Below are 21,237 nucleotides of genomic sequence, written 5' to 3'. Positions count from 1 at the left end.
AATAGCCAAAAAATGAAACAACCCAAATATCCATCACTGATGAATAAACAAAATATTGTATATCCATAAAATGGAATATTATTTGGCAGCAAAAAGGAATAGAGTACTGATATATGCTACAACATGAAAGAACTTTTAAATCCTTACGCTAAATGAGAAAAAACAGCCACATATGACAGGGTTTTATTTATATGAATTATCCAAAATGGGAAAACCCGTAGAGACAGATAGTACATGAATGGCTGCCTAAGGCTGGGAGGAGGGGCACATAGGGGATGACTGCTTAATGGGTACAGGATTTCCTTTTAGGTGGTAAAGTATGTTGGAACAAGGTAGACGTGATAGTTGCACAACAACACTGTGAATGTACTAAATGCCGCTGAATCACACACTTTAAAATGGTTAATGGTTAATTTTATTTTATGTGAATTTTACCCCAATAATTTCTTTTTAAAAAGTCTGGAATCTGGGGCCAATCATTTTAACTATGCTCTCATGAGCACCCCATAGTTCACCTACCCTTTTGGGCGTCTGCTTCACTGGCTCTGACAATTGCTAACCACGGATCAGTCATGGTTCCATGATTGCCAATCTTCGTGGGGCCCTCAACAATGTCCAATTCCAGAAGTTGTTCCAAACCTTTACTGCTCACTGAAGCTAAAACCACACCCCTCTTCCCTTCATTCTTAACTAATGGCATTCATTTTATAATATGGAGTAAGTAGAAACTATCAAGTATCTGGTCCTTAGTCGGAGCTCAATAATTATGTATTGAACTGAGGAAGGGGCATTCTCCACTCTCCTATACTTCACTACCACCGATATCAACATCTGCATCCTTTGCTCCCTTTCCTCTTGTCCTAAACAAGAGTTGTTCAATATTCCTCCTTCCCAAGCTAGCCTCCCCGTCACCTCCCATGGTTTCTTAATGCCCCCAGGTAGAGTGCAGATGCCTTATCAGGACATTTCCAGCCTCACTCTCCCTCACCCCCTTCACAGGGACTGCTTGCCCTGCATTCTCACCCCTCTCTGCCCTTTCTTTCACCTTTACTTGGTGAACTCAGAGTCAGTCTTCAATACCTACCTTAATGCTCAGGAAACTTAGCCTTAATCCCTCCGGCCAATGAAACTTACCATTGGATTTGATGATAATTAGGAAGTTTAGGGAAGACAGATTCAGTGCACATGCCAAATTGAAGCAGACTGAAGAGTAAACTATATAATAACAGTAAGACATTATTTACTTTTTTACTCTCCCTCTCTCATGAGTGGATAGTAGAGTTTTCCAGCAACGTGGTATGCTATATATCAACAGATTGAATGCAGAAGCAGATATGAGAATTCAGCTGTCTTTTACTAAACCAACCATTAATGAGCTTCACAAAAATATAAAGCCATGCTCCTCTTCTCACTGATTTCTTTGGGAAAATAATATTATTTTTCATAAAAATGTTATTTGTGTTAATATGTATTGGTTTTATTATTGCTATTTTTAAATGATTTAAATATTTTTGAAATTTCTTGGTTTTAAATTTTGATGCAATATACATCAATAGGTATGATATGCAAATAAAAGCTCTTTGGGGCCCTCAATAATTTAGTAAAAAAGTGGTCCTGAGACCAAAAACTTTGAGAACCACTCCATTCCAGGGTTGCTAAGCAGAGTACTGAGCCTGCCTGAGGCTGGGTATTGCATATTTGCAATGGAGTTGGTTACTCGGTTTTCCTCAGCAGCATCTGTTGGTCCTGCAGCGGCAGGAGGAATAAAGAAAATGCATTGTTGATCTGATCCAATACTGGGGATCGGCAGAGCTGCTGTGGCAGGACTAGGTCAGGCTTTGTTTTTCTGAACAAAGAGGATAAATTGTCAGCTTAATAAATTAACCTTTACATTTTGCAAGAATTGGAACAGTTAAGAGGTTTCTTGATCCTGAACTTCCTTCTCCTTCATAGACCCCTTCGGATGATTTAAATCTGGTTAGTTATGTACTTAAAGTAGTTTTTCCAGCTTCTTATCACCTAGCTCTTCTGTTTAGTGACATATACAAGGACTATCTCTTCAACTTCACGTTTTGCTCTGCCTCTGATGATAAACCCATTCCTGGGTCACTTCAAATAACGGAGTCTGTTAAATTATGTACTCCTTGCTCTGACCAGATTATAAATTTCCACACAGCTTGGATATTTAAAAAAGGAATAGAGATGGACTATTGATGATGATTATGATGGCAGTAACACTGATCCATTGATTCACCCAACAAATATTTTTTGGAGCATTTAGCATGAGACAGGCACAGTCCAGACACTGACAACTCAACATTGAACAAAACAGGCAAAGATCCCTCCACTCTTGGCACTTACAGTCCAGTGGGGGAGACCGAGAAGGAAAAATAAATGAAACAGAAATGATGCTAGATAATAATAAACGCTAGAGGGAAAGAGATAAATAAATCTTGGGAGATGATGGAAGAACTGGTGTTATGAGTGTCAAAGCTAGATGGGGGTGACCAGAGAAGGTCACACTAATAAGGTGACGTTTGAATAAAGATGTCAAGGAAGGGCTTCCCTGGTGGTGCAGTGGTTGAGAGTCTGCCTGCCGATGCAGGGGACACGGGTTCGTGGCCCGGTCCGGGAAGATCCCACATACCACGGAGCGGCTGGGCCCGTGAGCCATGGCCGCTGAGCCTGCGCGTCCGGAGCCTATGCTCCGCAACGGGAGAGGCCACAACAGTGAGAGGCCAGCGTACCGCAAAAAAAAAAAAAAAAAAAACTAAAGACGTCAAGGAAATGAATGAGCCACATAGTGACAGAAGAAAAATGGAATCCAGGCAGAAGGAGTCACAAATTCCCAAAGGCAGAGGAGTAACTGGTGTGTTGACGGACAGCAAGGAGGCCAGCGTGGCTGAAGAAGGTGAGGAGGTGGAGGAGGGGGAGGGGAGGGGAGGGGAGAAAAAAGAGAGGAAGAGGAAAGACAGTGGGTACAAACACTGCCATCAATAGATAAGGAAGGCATAGCAAAATATGGCCATGCCTGCTCCTCTCCCTCACATTACCTACTTTAATTCTTTTTTTTTCGTTTTTTTTAAATTGAGATAGAACTGACATTCTTTAACCTGTTTTCTCCACCATACAAGGCTCATTCTATTCTCACTTAAGGGAAGCAAGAAAATGGAAATAACCTAAATGTCCAACAGTTGAGTTTAAATAAGTTATGGCATGCTATGTGACCTTTAAAATTCATAACTCTGCAGCACATTTATGACTTAGGAAAACGCTTATATTATATGACTAGATAAAAAAGTGGGACTTTGTCCATCAGCAGAGGAATGGATAAAGAAGATGTGGTACATATATACGATGGAATATTACTCAGCCAGAAAAAGGAATGAAATTGTGCCATTTGCAGAGACATGAATGGACCTAGAGACTGTCATACAGAGTGAAGTAAGCTAGAAAGAGAAAAACAAATATCATATAATATAGCTTATATGTGGAATCTAGAAAAATGGTACAGATGAACTTATTTGCAAAGCAGAAATAGAGACACAGATGTAGAGAACAAACGTATGGATACTAAGGCGGGGAGGAGGCGTGGGATGAATTGGGAGATTGGGATTCACATATATACACTTCTGTGTATAAAATAGATAACTAATGAGAACCTACTGTATAGCACAGGGAACTCTACTCAGTGCTCTGTGGTGACATAAATGGGAAGGAAATCTAAAAAAGAGAGGATATATGTATATGTATAGCTGATCCACTTTGCTGTATAGCAGAAACTAACACAACATTGTAAAGCAGCTGACATTGTAAAGCAAACTATACTCCAATAAAGATTAAAAAAGAAAAGAAGAACAAAGTGGGACTCAAAGCTACATAGCTAACTTTGTTTAAATGCATATATACATTCTTCCTCCTTCCCAGAGAATCATACCACAGTGTTAAGAGTTTACCTACAGGTGGCTGAATTATGAGAGTTTTTATTTCTTTTCATTATTTCTAACTTTTCTGCAATAAACCTACATTATTGTCATAATCAGAAAGTAATAACACTTAGAAGTGAATTAAATAATTTGGTCCAGCATGGCTTGAATCGATAAAATATTTCATCTCATAAATGTATTAAGTGCCCTCAAGGTATTAAGGGGGGTTTAAAATAGTCCAATGTTAACACTGCTAAGGTCTGTATCACAATGTGAGTCAGTAAGATAACACATTTATTTGAAGATCATATAATTGCTTTTATCTATTTGCTCTAGAGCAAAATTAAATGAACAGATTCATCTTAGGCCCCCATTCACTCTCGATTAACATATTACCTTCCAAAGTATTGTCTTAAATAGGTCCATCTCAAAGATTGTATTATATTTAAAAGACCAAGAACTAGTAGAAAATCAAGACCCACTATGATAAATGGTCACTGTAAAATCTCATTATTTTTTTGACCAAACATCTTTTCTAAAAGATTATATTGCTTGATCTGACAGGTGAACCTCTTTAGTTATTCCGGTGTATAGAGTTTAGCACATACTGACATGATAAAGCAAAAGCATTATTTTATGTTGTATAACCTTAGGCCTCTAAATTCCACAAAGCTCAAAAAATAAAACATCACCAGCACCATGGATTCTTGCCCTGTGATCACCCCCAGTCAATGCCCCATCTCCCACCCCAAATTTCACCGATCTCCTGACTTCCAACACCATAGGTGAGATTTGTCTGTGTTTGAAGTTTATATAAATACAATGAAAAAATATGCAGTTTTGCGTTCCTGGCTTCTTGCATTCAATATCATGAGACTCCTCGGTGGTGCTTTGTGTAGCTGAAACTCAGTTCTTTCCACTGCTGTATTGTCTTCTCTTGGATGAGTGTTCTACCATCTAGCGATCCATTCTACAGTTGGTAGACCTTTGAGCTGTTTCCACGTTACCCAGCTCAGGTCTGGCTACTCGCTGCACGACGGGCCGATAAGTCAAGTGACAAGGTGTCGAGGTAAGGACAGCTGGCTAACTGAGATGATGAGGGACTAGTGTCCTTAGACCGCCTGGAGGGGTGGGAGAGGGAGGGTGGGAGGGAGGGAGACGCAAGAGGGAAGAGATACAGGAACATATGTATATGTATAACTGATTCACTTTGTTATAAAGCAGAAACTAACACACCATTGTAAAGCAATTATACTCCAATAAAGATGTTAAAAAAAACCAAACAAAACATCTTAACACCTCGGTGCAGGCAGAGGGCTTTTAAAGGCATCGTGCAGGGTCCGGCTGCAGGGCCGCTCATGTGCAGTTCTCAGATTGGTTGGCATCAAGGTGAAGTTTCGAGCATCACCTGTCTTCTGGTTTCAAACTGTCTGGGGTCTACATGCTTGTGGCCAGCAGTTTTCAATTGGTGTGGGTCTGTTTCCTGTAAAAATAACTTAGGAATGTGTGTCAGACCTTTATCTGTATCTTTTAGGGAACTGGGAGTTCCGAGACTCTGCTGTGTGGCAGGTTTATGATCTAAAGTGTTACCAGTCTCCTTGTCAAATAGATATTCTTCGTTTTTACATCTTCACATTTTCTAATCATTAACTCTTGAGCCAGCCTTTTGAGACTCAGGGGCGGCCTGGGAGACTAAAGCAAAACCCTTTTACTTCAAAGGACAGGGACAGGGGCTTGTATGTAGTTTCACCCTGCCTGGTATTGTTTTGTTTTGTTTTGTTTTGGCGGTACGCGGGCCTCTCACTGTTGTGGCCTCTCCCGTTGTGGAGCACAGGCTCCGGACGTGCAGGCTCAGCAGCCATGGCTCCCGGGCCCAGCCGCTCCGCGGCATGTGGGATCTTCCCGGACCGGGGCACGAACCCGCGTCCCCTGCATCGGCAGGCGGACTCTCAACCACTGTGCCACCAGGGAAGCCCTGGCATTGTTATAATGAAGGCTGCTGTGGACATTCCTGTTCCATGTGCTTGGATAGAGGCATATCCACTACAGTGTGTTAATGTTTAGCCACTTTGGTCCTAAATCTTAACTGTAGATTGGCATCTCCCTGGTGCCTGGGTGCCAGTTCCATAGGGAATTCTAACCCGAGCTAGGATTAAGAACCAATGAGCTAGATGTTGAAACTCCCAGACAAAAGGAGGAGAGGAATCCAGTTCAGCGGATTTTGAATGAATTGTTTCCAGAAAGAGGACTATAAAATCCAATGGAAAAAATAAGCTGTGCCCATTTTGACTTTGTCTTCCCTTTTTTTCCCCTTCGAGTTCCTAAACCAAAAGACTACATGGACTGGGTTTATGATACTATAAGTGGCCTCCAAATTATTTCAAAACTTCCCCAGATTCTCAAAGCAAAGTTATTTTAGACATGTGTTAAAGATACATGTGTCATCAGACTTAGAGATCAGACTTGTGGTTGCCAATGGGGTAGGGGAGAGAGAGTGATGGATTGGGGGTTTGGGATTAGCAGATGCAAACTGTTATATATAGAATGGATAAACAACAAGGTCCTACTGTAGAGCACAGGAACTCTATCCAGTCTCCTGAGATACACCATAATGGAAAAGAATATTAAAAAAAGAATGTCTATATGTGTAAAACTCAGTCACTTTGCTGTACAGCAGAGACTGGCACAACATTGTAAGTCAACTCTACTTCAATTTAAAAAAACAACATGTGTCATGATTTGGCATACTCTGGGTGGGGGATTAGGCTTTCAAAAATTTAGACAGACACTAGTTAGCTGTCCCAGCTCCATAAGCAGGGAGACTTCAAAAAGGCAAGAGTTAATTTTCTGTGGTCCAGGTCAGCCTGGAATTAAATGAAATATGCTTAATAATCATTGTTGCAACTGAGAGTTTGGTTGGCACTGTTTAATTTCCTGGTTTCTTGAAACTGCTTTTTGGACCCATGCCCAGGAGCTGTCTTGATGAATGTATTTCAGAGAAGGGAAAAAACAGAAATGAATAATGTGGCTCTGGAAAATACAGCAACAGAAAGCACTGAACTATCACAAATCTCTAAAAATACGTTCCTCTTCGGGATCAGTCTCCAATACGCATTGGAAGATAGGAGAGAAGAGAGGCCATAAACTCAATTCTTTTGTGATATGTGCGGAATGTGTTAGAAACTTAATATTGTTCATGCATTGTCAGGTAGTTCGATGCCTTCAATTTGTAGTGGGAGAGTGGTTTTAAGTTCCCACCGGACCAAGAATAACTCCTTCACCAGCCTCCCCTACTGCCTGACTTGGCATGAACTCAACCCCTTGACCAAGAAACATTATTTCAACTTTGACCTGCTGTCAGGATGCATGAAAGGTTCTGGAGGCACATAAAGACCCCATCCTTGCCTTCAAAGAACTTATCATGTTTTGGGGGTCGGGAAGGCCATCCTCATACAAAGAAAACTAAAACTTCAAGTCTGATGTGTCACCCGTGAGCTGAGTGATCAATACAGGCCTCTCTGAAGCAGCAGACATGAACTGAATCTTAAAGGATAGTTGGGCTTCTCATGGACAGGCAGGAAGGAGGAGGGCACTTCAGATAAGAGCAAAGGTGCAACAAAAGAAAGCGGCAGATGTTCAGAGAACAGTGAGGGCAATCCTGTTGGAATCTGAGACTCTTCAAAAGCAGTGGTTATTAAAGTTTTGCGATTGGGACTGAGGCAGAGCAGAAGATGATGTATATTTATAATCTACCAATTCCCCATCCCTGTGTTAGAAGATGCCAAAAAAATTGGGGATGATCAAGTAGACAAGATGGTGACAAGCCAGCAATTTGATAGAAACAAAACAATCAAGAGCAAAAATCCTGAGCAAAATTCTCTACATATATGAATTAATCCCCCAAAGAGCAGCAATTGAAATCCACGAACGACTTAACAATCTCACGATGCTCTGTTCAGGGCATTCTTCCCAGCTGCTCAAGCAGGAAACCTCATCTTCCATCCTTCCCTCATCAACCTCTTCCCTATGATCCATCCAGCAGCCCATCTCTCACCACTTTCCAACTGGTCTCCCTGATTTATTTCTTAACTTCTGTACCCTCCTCATTCTTCCCCAATCCCAATCGATTCTTCACACAAGAAGCTAGAATGTCATCTAAAAATCCTCAATCTGAGCAGATAACCCCTCCTCTTAAAACACACCTATGGTCTCCAGTGTACCCAGGATAAAATATAGAACCTGTAACACGCCCACAAGACCCTGGAGGGACCCTGCCCTGGCCCCTCTCTCATGCCATCTTTCCTCCCATGCCCCTTCGGTAGGTGATTGAGACCTGCTCTCTCCTGGTTCCTCAAACTAGATCTACTTTTTCCAGACTCCTCCTAGAATGTACTAGGCATCCATTCTTTTCCAGGCTAGCTATTATAGGTCAAAGTTTAAAGGTCATGTCTCCACAGGGGCCTGCTTCAACCAATCTCGCAATCTAAATTTTGTCCCCCAAGTTATTCACTCTCATGGCCTTTAGCCTTTTATTTCATGGCACTTACTTAGCACAGTTGGTATTTATACGTGTAACTTTTGTGTTTAAGGCTTGAAGCATCATGAAAATATGGACCACATATGTGTGATTCATCACCGTGTACCTGAGCCTAGCAGCCTGACACCTAAGGTTTGCCGTAAATATATCTACAGTGCCTGAAATGGAGGGAATTCCAACGACCTCTGTGTGCTAGACTCAAGTCCTCAATAATCTCTACCACCAAATTTAGTAACTCATTTGATTAATTACTTATAAGTAGGCTTTATTCATGTATAAACAAAGGAAGGGTCACATCTCTCAAGCATAGACGAAAAATCTTGCATTTTTGATAGCTTAAGCCTGTATGGATGCCATTTTGACCAACCAAAGGTCCCGCCCTTGAGATGCAGTTCATTTAGAAGCAGTGGTGATTATGGAAAGGAAATCGTAATAATAATACAATGTTTACTGAGTGTGATGCGCCAGGCTTTCTGCTACACTTTTTACAGGCATTATCTGTAATCTTACAACTACCCTGAACATAGATAGGCATTATAGCTTCCATTTACAAATGAGAAAAGTAAAAGATTGTTTTCCATAATCACAGAACTAGTTGATAGGAGGGATTGATGGAGCCAGGTCTTCAAAAAGTCTATAATTTACACCATGTAATCTCTGTGAAATTAGCAAAGCATTGTGGAATCTCCACCTCTATTGATATTTTCCATATTGGTTGACAGGACATTGACCAATATTCATCTTATTTTTCCAAAGAACCATACGTGCATTTTGAATCATAAAGAATACCATTCAGAAATAAACATTTTCTCATCCTAAAGTTTTGGTTGGAGAGACTTTAGGATTTAAAAAAACTAAAATCAAATTAAGATAAGATTATACATAGCATGGGCCTGACCCAAATGATAACAAGCGGCTTTTGACCCACATACTTGGGAAATGTACATGACTCCCCGCTATAGGTCGGTGAATCTGTAGGCTGGTTGAGCAAATACTTAAGTATTTGTAAGAGCAATAACAGCTCCTGTGGAAATCTCCACTGCACTTGCATGTACCGAAACCATAAATATTCTAGGAGATGGAGGACCGCCAGGGAGCAAAATTCCAAATTGACCTGGCGTGAAGCAGGAGACTACTTGAGAGATTTGAAACTTCTTCAAACCTGGATATTCTAAGTATCCTGAAAGGAAGACGTTATGAAAAAACTAGACCTGCCAGGTAATCCTGACTTGGGGTATACAGTTAAATTCCTTTCTTTATGGGCCTTAAACCAAAGTTTTAAACACCACAGACTATTTTGGAGAGAAATGCCACATCCCTGTTAGAGGGAAACATCTTCCTATAAGAGTTAGGAGAAAAAGAACTACTATGTACAGGACTTCTCTATATTTTATGTATTCCATATAACTCCTTGGAGTTGGAAGTATTTCTCACTTACAGATGAGGAAACTATGGTCCAGAGAGTTTAACTAATTAACCCATAACCACACACCTGTGATGGGGCTGGGATCTGAACCTAAACTTTGGCTTCAGATACCTCTTTCCCTAGTAGTCTACTGTTTGGTGTGGATAAAGGAAGATTGGTGGATTTCTCATCTAATGAAGAAAACTACAGAATCACAGCAGCCTGAGGTTGAAAGACATGTGATTTCAGCACCATGTCTTCTTCACCTTTCCATTTCTTACAGTGCCCGCTATGTCATAGTTGCTCAGTGTGTTGGTAGGATGATGGATGGATGAATGGATGGATGAATGGATGGATGAATCACCTTATTCCTGGGCCATTCAGAGTTACTGTCTTTTCCATATTAAGAGACTGTTTCTCAGAGGACAGGTGACAGCAACCAATTGTTCTATATTGTGTCTCCTCCTCTGGGTGAGCTCTGGCAGGTAAAATGGAAAAAGGTTATGTAACAATTTGCCACTAATTTTTTAGCCACTTTTCTTGGAAGTTAAATACATGTGTAGGCTATTGTAGCTGTTTTGGTCCTGTGAAGATAAGGAATAGCTCACCACCTCAATTTAAGGAGGTGAAATACATCTTATTGGTAGCTGCTTCAGTCCTGTGAATGCAGGGAGTACTGTATCTCTTGAAAGTGCTTCACTTCCCTTTCTGGCCTCATCCCTTTTTTGCCAGTATTTGTTTCCCTAGTCTTGGCATTGCCTAACATGGAGTGGGTACAAGGGTTGGGGGAAAGGAACAGGAAATGAGGCCTTCATTAGATAAACTCCATCTTCATATTCCTCTCAGGAGACTTTCTTTCCTTGCTTGGTACTTGTGTCTGTTCTCTGTAGACTTTAGATTTTTCTGTCTTGGCCAGGGATGGTCTTATTTCACAATCTTTGCCTGGAGTGAGTAGTAGATTCAACTCAGGAAGTGCCTGAGAATGGCAATAAATCTTATCTGAGTCTTTTTTTCTTAAGAAGTTCCAAGTCATCCATCTGAGATGGCACACACAGTGATTAGTCTTGGCTGCCAAATGGAAACTGATATTTGCAATCAGTGCTATAAGTTCATCAAATGACAAAGTCTGTGGGTCCAGGGACATGAGCGCTAAGCACAGAACTCTACACCGTTCTGAGTGGGAGGAGCACGTGGCCATGCCAGCCAGGCTCTGGAGGAGGGCGGGGTGGGCAGCAATCCTTTCACCATCCAATTCAGGGGAGGAACGTGCTGAGAAGAGGCATTCCCTATTAAGGCACAGGGGCTTAAGGCACAGGGGCTGCCTGTGCCTTAAGGAATACAGGTGTGAGACACTCTCTGAAAAGCTAAATCACTTATCCAACTCTGGGTGAGGGTAGAGGATGGAAGTTCCGAAAGCTGAGAGGGAAATTCACCTCAGAAAGTGGGAAATATAATTAAAATTTAAAATAATTAAAGTAGAAAATTACCATAAAATTGTTTCGGGAGAGTGTGTGTGTGTGTCTGTGTGTGTGTCTGTGTGTGTGTCTGTGTGTTTGTGTGTGTCACTCTAAATCCCCGTTAATAACAAATGCTCTTCAGAGCACCAAATATAATCTTCATAACCTTAAAGGCAGAAGGGAGATATCTCCCAGCTTATTCCAAACAGCCAATTATCAGATAAATCTTTTTTCTAGGTCATTACCTTGATGGAATGACTGACGCAGAAATGACATTGGGCCCTGTAGTAGGATGAATAGTAGCCCCAAAAAGATATAGCCAAGTCCTAACCCCCTATATTATAGTAGGGAAGAACAAATCTGACTCCATATTGGATCTGTTTCTTTTACTTTAGCCTTTGTATTCTATTTCTTTTGCTACAAGTTAAGAATTTTGCCTATAGCCTAAAATATACAGGATAGCCCATTCTCAAGGCTCTGACCCTAAATGATAACACTTTTCCATCCATATAGAGATAAAAAGTTGCAGAACAGAGAATAACGTTTGTCTTGTTGGAGGTTTACAAGAACACTGTGACCTGACCTATGTGGACAGCTGCAAGAACAAAGGATTCCAACACCAAGAAGTGTGCAACAACCAACTGCGCCCCTTCCCCTTTCAGTATAAAAGAAGCCTGAATTCTAACTCGGGTAAGATGGTTCTTTGGGACACTAGTCCGCCATCTTCTCAGTCTGCTGGCTTTCCAAATAAAGTTGCTATTCCTTGCCCCAACCGCTCATCTCTCGATTTACTGGCCTGTCCTATGGCAAGCAGTATGAGCTTGGACTTTGTAACAAAACCTGTGAATATGACATTACTTGGAAATAGAGTCATACAGATGTAGTTAAGGATCTTGAAATGAGGTCATCCCGGATTTTGGGTGGCCCCCAATCCAATGACTGACGTCCTTATAGGAGAAAGGAGGGGGAGACTTCACATAGGGACACAGAGAAGCAGAACACATGGAGACAGAGGTGGATACCGGAGTCACGCTGCCCCAAGCCCAGGGATGCCAAGGGTTGCCAGCGGCCACCAGAACCTAGAAGCGTGGAACAGATACTTCCTCAGAGCCTCCAGAAAGAACTAAACCTGCTGACACTGTGATTTCGACTGAAGGCCTCTAGAACTGTAAGAGAATCAATGTCTGTTGTTTTAAGCCACCTCGTTTGTGGTCATTTGTGGCAGCAGCCCTTGGAAACAAATACAGGCCCCAAGCCTCAGGTCTGAGCATAAAAGTGAACAGAAACGACTTACAGGAAGTATTACTTTGAGCTACTGCAAGAATTTGTTTTGCCAGGATTTATACAACACATACAATTGAGTAATTTCTATATTAGACAAAAGACTAGGTTAACATTCTAGCAATTTGCCTGAAATCTCTACGACAATAAAGGGAGAGGCCAGAGGGAAGACCTATATGTGTACCGTTGGTTGAATTCAGGATGCCTGAGTAGGCCCACCAGGGTTTTATTTGCAGGAAAACCCCATGAGCCTCATGTGGACAGTGGTTGGATCCTCTGGGGTTGGTAGCCTTCCTGCAGGGCCAAGGCTCTATGTGGGTAGAGACCAGGGGTGCCTTCCTCTCCAGGACAATATCGAGGCTGGGGAGGGGATGTGCACCTGGGGAGGTGGAGGGAGTGATGGAAACAGGCTTAGCCTGCAAATGGGGACAATGTTGGAGGGATGCCCAGTTTTGTACTTTCCGCCTTATTTTGTGGCCCTTCCCTCTGTGTCAGGTAGTTAGAGATGGGGCAGCAATGGACTAACCAAGTCAAATGATTGGTTCAGGCCACTGGGGGAAAAGAGGCTTCGAGTTCAAGGCTCAGTTGGGACTCATGGCCAGTGGGAGGGGGGTGGTTTTCCCCACTGGGCTTAATGGCTGTTGGAAAAAGCAAGGGCAAGAACGATGGTATAAGCCACATCAGAAAACCCCATGGACCCCTGAACTATAGGGATAATTTGAGGGCTGAGGTTGTAGCTGCTTTAGCTAAAAGAAGTGGGAGCAAAAGGCCACTGCTAAACCACAATGACATCCCACCTCACACCCATTGGATGGTTACCGTCATTTAAAAAACCAAAAACAAAACAGAAAATTACAAGTATTGGTGAGTATGTGGAGAAACTGAAACCCTTGCGTACCGTGTGAGATGTAATAAAATGGTGCAGCCACTGTGGAAAACAGTATGGTGGTTCCACAAAAAATTAAAAGTAGAATTACCATATGATCCAGCAATAATACATCTGGGTATACATCCAAAAGAACTGAAAGCAAGGTGTTGAAGAGGTATTGGTCGAGCAGCATTATTCATAATGGCCAAAAAGTGGAAGCAACCCAAGTGTCCATCGATGGATGAATGGGTAAACAAAATGTGGTATACAATACAATGGAATATTATTCAGCCATAAAAGGAAGGAAATTCTGACACATGCTATAACATGAATGACCCTTGAGGTTACTATACTAAATGAAATAAGCTTGTCATAAAAAGACAAATGCTATATATTTCCACTTATATGAGACCCTAAAGCATCGAATTCAGAGAGACAGAAAGTAAAATGATGTCTGCCAGGATGAGGAATTTTCATTTAATGGGTATAGAGTTTCATTTTTGCAAGATGCAAAGAGTTCTGGAGATGGATGGTGGTAATATTTACACAACAATGTAAATATGCTTAATATATCAACGGTGTATATACCACTGCATATGCAGTGTATATATACACTGTGTATGTACACACACACTACAGTGGTATATATGTTGTATAACAATATTATATACCCCTGAACTGGTATATACCCACTGAACTGTACATTTAAAAATGGTTAAAATGGTAAATTTTATGTGGTTTTATTTTACCACAACTAAAGCAGACGGCGTGACTTCATTCCAATATGCTACCCTGAACACCTGCACACAAACTCCACACCCCTGTACCCCCATCCAAACACTGGAGGCTGGGGAGACCTGCAGAAACACAGTTCCCTCTCCATGCTGCTGAGCTAAGCGGAAGATATCTGTTCCTGTAGTACTGAGTCTATAAAGTCAACGGTGTTTAGTGCGTAATGGGTATCATAAGTCATCTGGCTGGTCAGATAAAGAATCTGGAAGTCAGCCTGCCTCCCCGTCTCCTTTGTATCCATCGTCCTTTGGCCAGGTCTTGTTTATCCTGCCTCCCTGATATAGTTTAGATCTAGCCCTTGCTCTCTAGTCACTTTAGTTCAACTCTTCTGCCTGGGTTTGGCAGCACCCTCATTACTTCTCTCCCTGCCTCCAGTCTCACTCCTCCTAGACTCCTCCCCAGGACTGCCAGAGGGATCCTGCAAAAAAGCAAGTATGTTCACGTCCCATGTCTTAGAACCCTCCAACTGTTGGCCATCGGTTCTAGGATGTGGCCCCTGTTGAAAGGTTGAAAGGGAGCCTTACCCTTGGGTCCAGCTTGACTCTCCAGCCTCACTTCCTACCTTCTGCCAACCCCAAATCCTGCTGTGTCTCCCAAATGTCGCCCTCCAGCCAGATGAATGATCATCTGCTAAACATGCTGTCTCAGGTCTATGCTTTTTCACCTGCTTTCCCTGGGTCTGGAAATGCCCTCTTGGTTTGTCGACCTCACAAACCCTAGTTGGCTTTCCAAACTCAGCTACGACCAAAAGCCTCTCTTATCTCAACATCACCCCAACCCAACCTTGAATAAATCTAACCTCTCCTCCCTGTCTCCTACTCCTTTAATTTAAACATAATTCTATGCTGGTATATATCTCAGGGCGAGAGAACTCTTCCTTTTTTTACATGCCTCACTTCTCTACTGAACTGCACTTTCTTAAGGGTAAGCCTGCGTACTTAGTATGTGATGAACCCTGGCTACGTGAAATCTGTTAAAGAATTTGTCTCACTCAAGTGGTCATACTGATAAGATTTTGACAATAATTATAAAATGTGATAATTTTATTAAAATTAAAGTGATCATAAATATGATCATTTTATTAAAATTAAGTCACCGTAACTAGAAAATTTGTCAATCAAGGAATTTTCTTGGAACTCCAGACCCATTTAGTCTTGTTTCTCGAACAGTTATATCACAATATCAGGGTTTGGGGCTTGGGCATCAGCATTTTTTGAAGGTCTCTAACTGGAGAAAAAGACTTCAAAACCATTGGCTGCCAAGTTTTGCTCTGATCTCACCTATTTACCTGAGTGGGCAGTGACTTCCTGTATCCATCCCAGGCAGATAAATGTCTCATTTTTATTTTTTCAAGAATCTCTGGGGACACAATTCTAGAATCTCCCTTGCCTTTTAAAATAGTGTTCCTCTTTAAAATAAATAAAATCAAGTGTTAAAAGAAACTTGTAGCTATCACCATTTATTTTTCAAATAAAAGATTGTTTTAATAATTTTAAATGGTTTTGAAGTCCTTTGCTGGGCATCTGATCTCTTATCCCGTTTGGCATGATGTTCTCATAATTTACTATGTCTTTGAGAAAAGAGTTCCAGCATTAATGTTTCCTAAGAAGTCTGGGGTCATGACAGAACGAGCTGGCCAGCAGCGACTTTATTTTTAACCAAGAGTCTGATCCAAACTCGATAATGAGTGGTAATGTCCAACTTCTTTTTCCTGCCCTGACATTTCTCTATGCTCCTGGGTAAATAGTCCTTTTCAGGGATCATCCCACCTATGAAGTGTCTGCTTGGCTACAGATATTTCTTAGCTCTCCAGGCCAAAGTGAGCCTTTAACACCCCTCAATACCAAATGTTGAGAGGTCCTTTCAACATGCTGGTGTTTTGTAAAGTGAACAAGGGCATCTGTGGGAGGCCATCTGGAAGGAACATGATTATGAAGATCACTTGGGAGTGTTGTGAATCTGAAAAACTGCATGTCCATCCTAAGTTCAGTCATTAATTTAAGAAAACACTACCTCTTCTATAAACTTATATCATTTTTATTTAAAATTTCAGGCCTAAACAGAATCTGCCTGCCTTTTTGAATCATATCCTCAAGAAATCTAAAATCTGATACAAATGAACATATCTATGAAACAGAAAACAGACTCATGGACATAGAAAACAGACAGGTGGTTGCCAAGGGGGAGGGGGCTGGGGGAGGATGGAGTGGGAGGCTGGGGTTAGCAGATGTGAGCTTTCAGATATAAAATGCATAAACAACAAGGTCCTACCGTATAGCACAGAGAACTATATTCAATATCCTATGATAAAGCACAATGGAAAAGAATATTAAAAAAAGAATGTATGTATATATGTATAACTGAATCACTTTGCTGTATAGCAGAAATTAACACAACATTGTAAATCAACTATACTTCAATTTAAAAAAATTTCTTTAAAATCATCTCCCAAATTAGAACACATGTCTGTTTAACAGGGCAGAAGCACACATGCTTTCTTTGACTTCTCATTTGCCCCAGATGCACACTCACTAGTTCTTGCCTGATTCTTCTTCAGTCCTTTCCTCCATTTCTCCACTGTTACCTCTTCTTCATCCACAGCCAGGACTCACTCTATCTCTAGGAACCAGCTGAACGAGCTCTCTTTCCACTGCTGCTATAACAAATGACCACAGACTTTGTGCTTTAAAACAATACAAATGTATTCTCTTACAGTTCTGGGGGTCAGAAGTCCGAAATGACTCTTAGGAGGCTAAAATCCAGGTGTCAGGAGGGCTGTGTTCTTTCTGGAAGCTCCAGAAAGAATCAACTTCCTTTTCTCTTCCAGCTTCCAGAGGCTGCTGCTGGCATTCCTTGGCCCATTGCCCTTTGCTTCATCTCCAGAGCTCATCATTCCAACTTCTATCATTCCATCTCCTTTTGCCTTAGACTCTCCTGCTTCCCTCTTATAAGGACCCTTGTGATTGTACTGCATATCTCCAGAGATTACCCAGGAGAATCACTCCATCTCAAAATCCTTAACTCAGTTATATCAGCAAAGTCCTTGTTTTTTGGCATGTAAAGCAACATATACACATATTTCGGGGATTAGGATGTGAACACTTTTGCTGGGGCCAGAGGAGGAGAGGGGACATTCTGTCTATCACATGTCCTGAAGCTTTCTGGCCAAGCACCATTTCAATCACTTCCTCCTTTCAGGGCTAAAATGCATTCAGTTGAATTGTGCCCCCCTCACTACCACCACCAAATTCATGTCCTTGGAACCTCAGAAGGTCACCTGTTTTGGAAATAGGATCTTTGCAGATGCGATTTTAAATTAAGATGAAGTCATACTGGATTAGGGTGAGTCCTAAATCCAGTATGACTAGTATCCTTATAAAAAGAGAGATTTGGACACAGAACCTTTGTATCTGTTTGTACCACAGAACTTTATACCAAAAGAGTGAATTTTTCTGTATGTAAATTTAAAAAGTGAGTCATAAAAAAATACAATGTGGTCTTTTATTGTCAGATCTAACCTGTAAAGAACTTGGAAGTCATCACTCCTATCCTCACAACAAGATAAAAACTGAACAGACTGAAAATCAGTGACTTTTCTTAGATCCATCAGAAAATTGAGATCACATAATAACTTGTAACACCAAAAGGCAACAGACAGAAATTCAGATCTACATAAAGAAAGGAAAAGTACTGGAGAAGGAATAAATGAAGGTAAAATAAAATCTTGTATTTTTCTTAGTCTTAATTGATCTAATAGGTAAATATTTGTTCAAAATAAGAACCACATTCTGAGCCATAAAACACATCTTTACAAATTTAAAACAATAGAAATCATACTATGGTCTTAGGCCATAGTATGGAATTAAACTAGAAATCAGTAACAGAAAGACAGCTAGAAAAATCCCCAAATATTTGGAGATTAAACATCATACTTCTAAATAACACATGAGTCATAGAAGAAGTCTCGAGAGAAATTTAAAAGTATTTAACTAAATGAAACTGAAAATACAACCTATCAAAATGTGTGGGATTCAGTGAAAGCATTGCTTAGAATGAAACTTATAGCACTGAATGCATACACTAGAAAAGATCTAAAATTAGTAGCCTACATTTTCACTTTAGGAAACTAGAGAAAAAGTATAAATGAACACTAAAGCAAGTAGAAGAAAAGAAATAAAAGTTAGAGCAGAGATCAATGAAATTAAAAAATAAAAAGGAAATCAATAGAGAAACCAAAAGCTGGTTCTTTGAAAAGATCAATAAAACTGTTAAACTTATAGCCAGGCTATATAAGAAAAAAAAAACAAAGGCACAAATTGCTAATATCAGAAATGAAAGGATTCCATATCTGGAATCTAAAAAAACGGTACTGATGAACCTAGTGGCAGGGCAGGAATAAAGAGGCAGACACAGAGAAAGGACTTGAGGACACGAAGGGGAAGGGGAAGCTGGGACGAAGTGAGAGTGTAGCATTGACATATATACACTACCAAATGTAAAATAGCTAGCTAGTGGGAAGCTGCTGCATAGCACAGTGAGATCAGCTTGATGCTTTGTGACCACCTAGAGGGGTGGGACAGGGAGGATGGGAGAGAGGTTCAAGAGGGAGGGGATATATGTATACTTATAGCTGATTCACTTTGTTGTACAACAGAAACTAATACAACATTGTAAAGCAATTATACTCCAATAATAAAGACACATTAAAAAAAAAATTGAACCACAACAAAAAAAACGGATCGCTACTGATTCCATGAACATCAACAGAATAATAGCAGAATGTTATGAACAACTCTATATCCAAAACTTTGATAACTTAAATGAAATGGACCAATTCTTTAAGAGACACTCCCTACTAAAACTTACACAAGGAGAAACAGATTATCTGGATAAGCCTATACTTATTACATAAATTTAATCAAGAATTAATAACCTTCCAAAAAAGAAAGCATCAGGCCTAGATGGTTTCACTGGTGAATTCTACCAAACGTTTAAAGGAAAAATGATGCTAATTGTTTACAATCTCTTCCTGAAAATAAAGTTAAGGGAATACTTCCTAACTCATTCTATGAGGCCAGCATTAATAAAACCAGCTAAGAACAAAATGAGATCAAGACATTATAAGAAAGGAGAGCTACAGACTACTATCTTTCATTTATATAGATACAAAAATCCTTAATAAAAGGTTAGCAAATCAATCCAACAATATATTTCAAAATTATATATCATGACTAAGTGGGGTTTATTACAGGTATTTAAGACTGCTTCAAGATTTAAAAATCAATTAATGTTATCCATCACATCTAAGGGCTAAAGAAGAAAAATCATACGATCTTAACAACAGATGCAAAAAAAAAAGCATTTGGCAAAATCCAACACCTATTCATAAAAAAAAAAAATCATTAAGTTGAGACTTAATCAACTTGATAAAGAACTTCTATAAAACAAAACAAAAACCCTACAGCTAGCATTATATGTCATGGTGGAAAACTGGATGCTTTCTGAAATCATTCCGTAGCTTTTTATGAAGAAGCCAGGTAGGTAGAAGACATCCAGGGAAGATCACCTTCCCTATAGTATCTTCAGGGGCTTACTTACAAAACAGAAGACCTACTGGTTTTACCTTTTCTTATTTCATCACTACTTAAAGCAGGATCAAGGGCCCCTCAAATAAATTATTCCCTTCCCTTATTCCTCTAGCCATTTCTTTGGACCCTCCAAGCAGTAATCCCTTCTTACATGATCTTCTTACCTACCTGTGATATTACACACTGTTGGGCTGCACTTCCCAGTCTTATAAGCCTTGTAGTTGCCCAGCCATGAGACAGAAGAAAGAGCCCAGAGACAGCAACAGAGACAAAGACAGCAGTGGTTTAATGGACAGGGAATCTTACAAGTCCGAAGCAAAGCCCTGGAGCAACATGCCACCATGTACGGCAGACGGTGGGCAAGACTAGGCAGCCCCCCTTGCTATTCAGGGGGGAAGGAGGCTACCATTTATAGGGGGAATTGACATCAGCTTGGCTCATCAGTTACCAGGGAAACCAGCGGCTGGGGCGGGGGGCAAGCACGTAGGTAGTTACTGATTAAGCCCTATGATTAAGAGGATTGGATAGTCATGTGAGTAGGGTATAAGTGAAGTAGGGACTGGCTGAGCAGGGGATGTACAGGGAGCAAGAGAACAGCCATCTTGAGTGGCCTGGCCATGCACACACCCACTCCTCCCTTCCGCCTTCAAAGTCCACACCTTCCAAGATACCCTCCTTAACAATTTCCCCATTTAACTTATCTTCATTCCCAAGATACAATCAGATTCTGCAATTTCCCTAGATGAAAACATAATCAGCCTGATTTTGAGTAAAAACAACTCATAAATAGGACGTCTGTTCCTCCTTCCCTAACCCTGCCTCACACAGTGCAGCATTTTAGAGCCTGTATTAATTGATGAAGATGATGACATAGCAGCACAGTGAGAACAATTCTGTTCTGTTGAAGCTTTTCTGGTTCTGCCCTGACACTCACTGTTGACCGACTACCAGCTTGTGATCCCATCTTTAACTGGGAGCAAGAAAGTACAACCATTCAACTATTCAGAATATAAAAATCTCTACCACTGAATGGTACCTCATATGGTCAGGGGGAAGTCATGTGCCACCTCACAGTTTACTCAGAGCTACTTGGAGTTAATAATGTATTACTCATAGCCAAAATATTACCTGCAAATGGCATCTCTGTCTTTACAGTCTGTTGCTTTTTCTCCCTTTTATATATTCTGTTGCTTTTTACAAATGCAAATCCGGAGTAGTGTAACGGATGATGCTACAAATCTTAGGTTTTTAGTCATTTGTTTAGATGTGAGTTTCAAAACCATGGCTGTCTAGACAGTGGAAACTGGCTAAGCGCAGGGAGTTTCCTATTTCCATAAATGTGAACTGATGGAAAGAGTCAGCTGAGGAAGCCATCCTGAAAGC

The sequence above is a fragment of the Pseudorca crassidens genome, chromosome 8 (genome assembly GCF_039906515.1).
Source record: "Pseudorca crassidens isolate mPseCra1 chromosome 8, mPseCra1.hap1, whole genome shotgun sequence".
In the NCBI taxonomy this organism is placed as follows: domain Eukaryota; kingdom Metazoa; phylum Chordata; class Mammalia; order Artiodactyla; family Delphinidae; genus Pseudorca; species Pseudorca crassidens.
The sequence above is the reverse complement of the archived record's forward strand: the minus strand, read 5'-3'. Positions refer to the sequence as shown.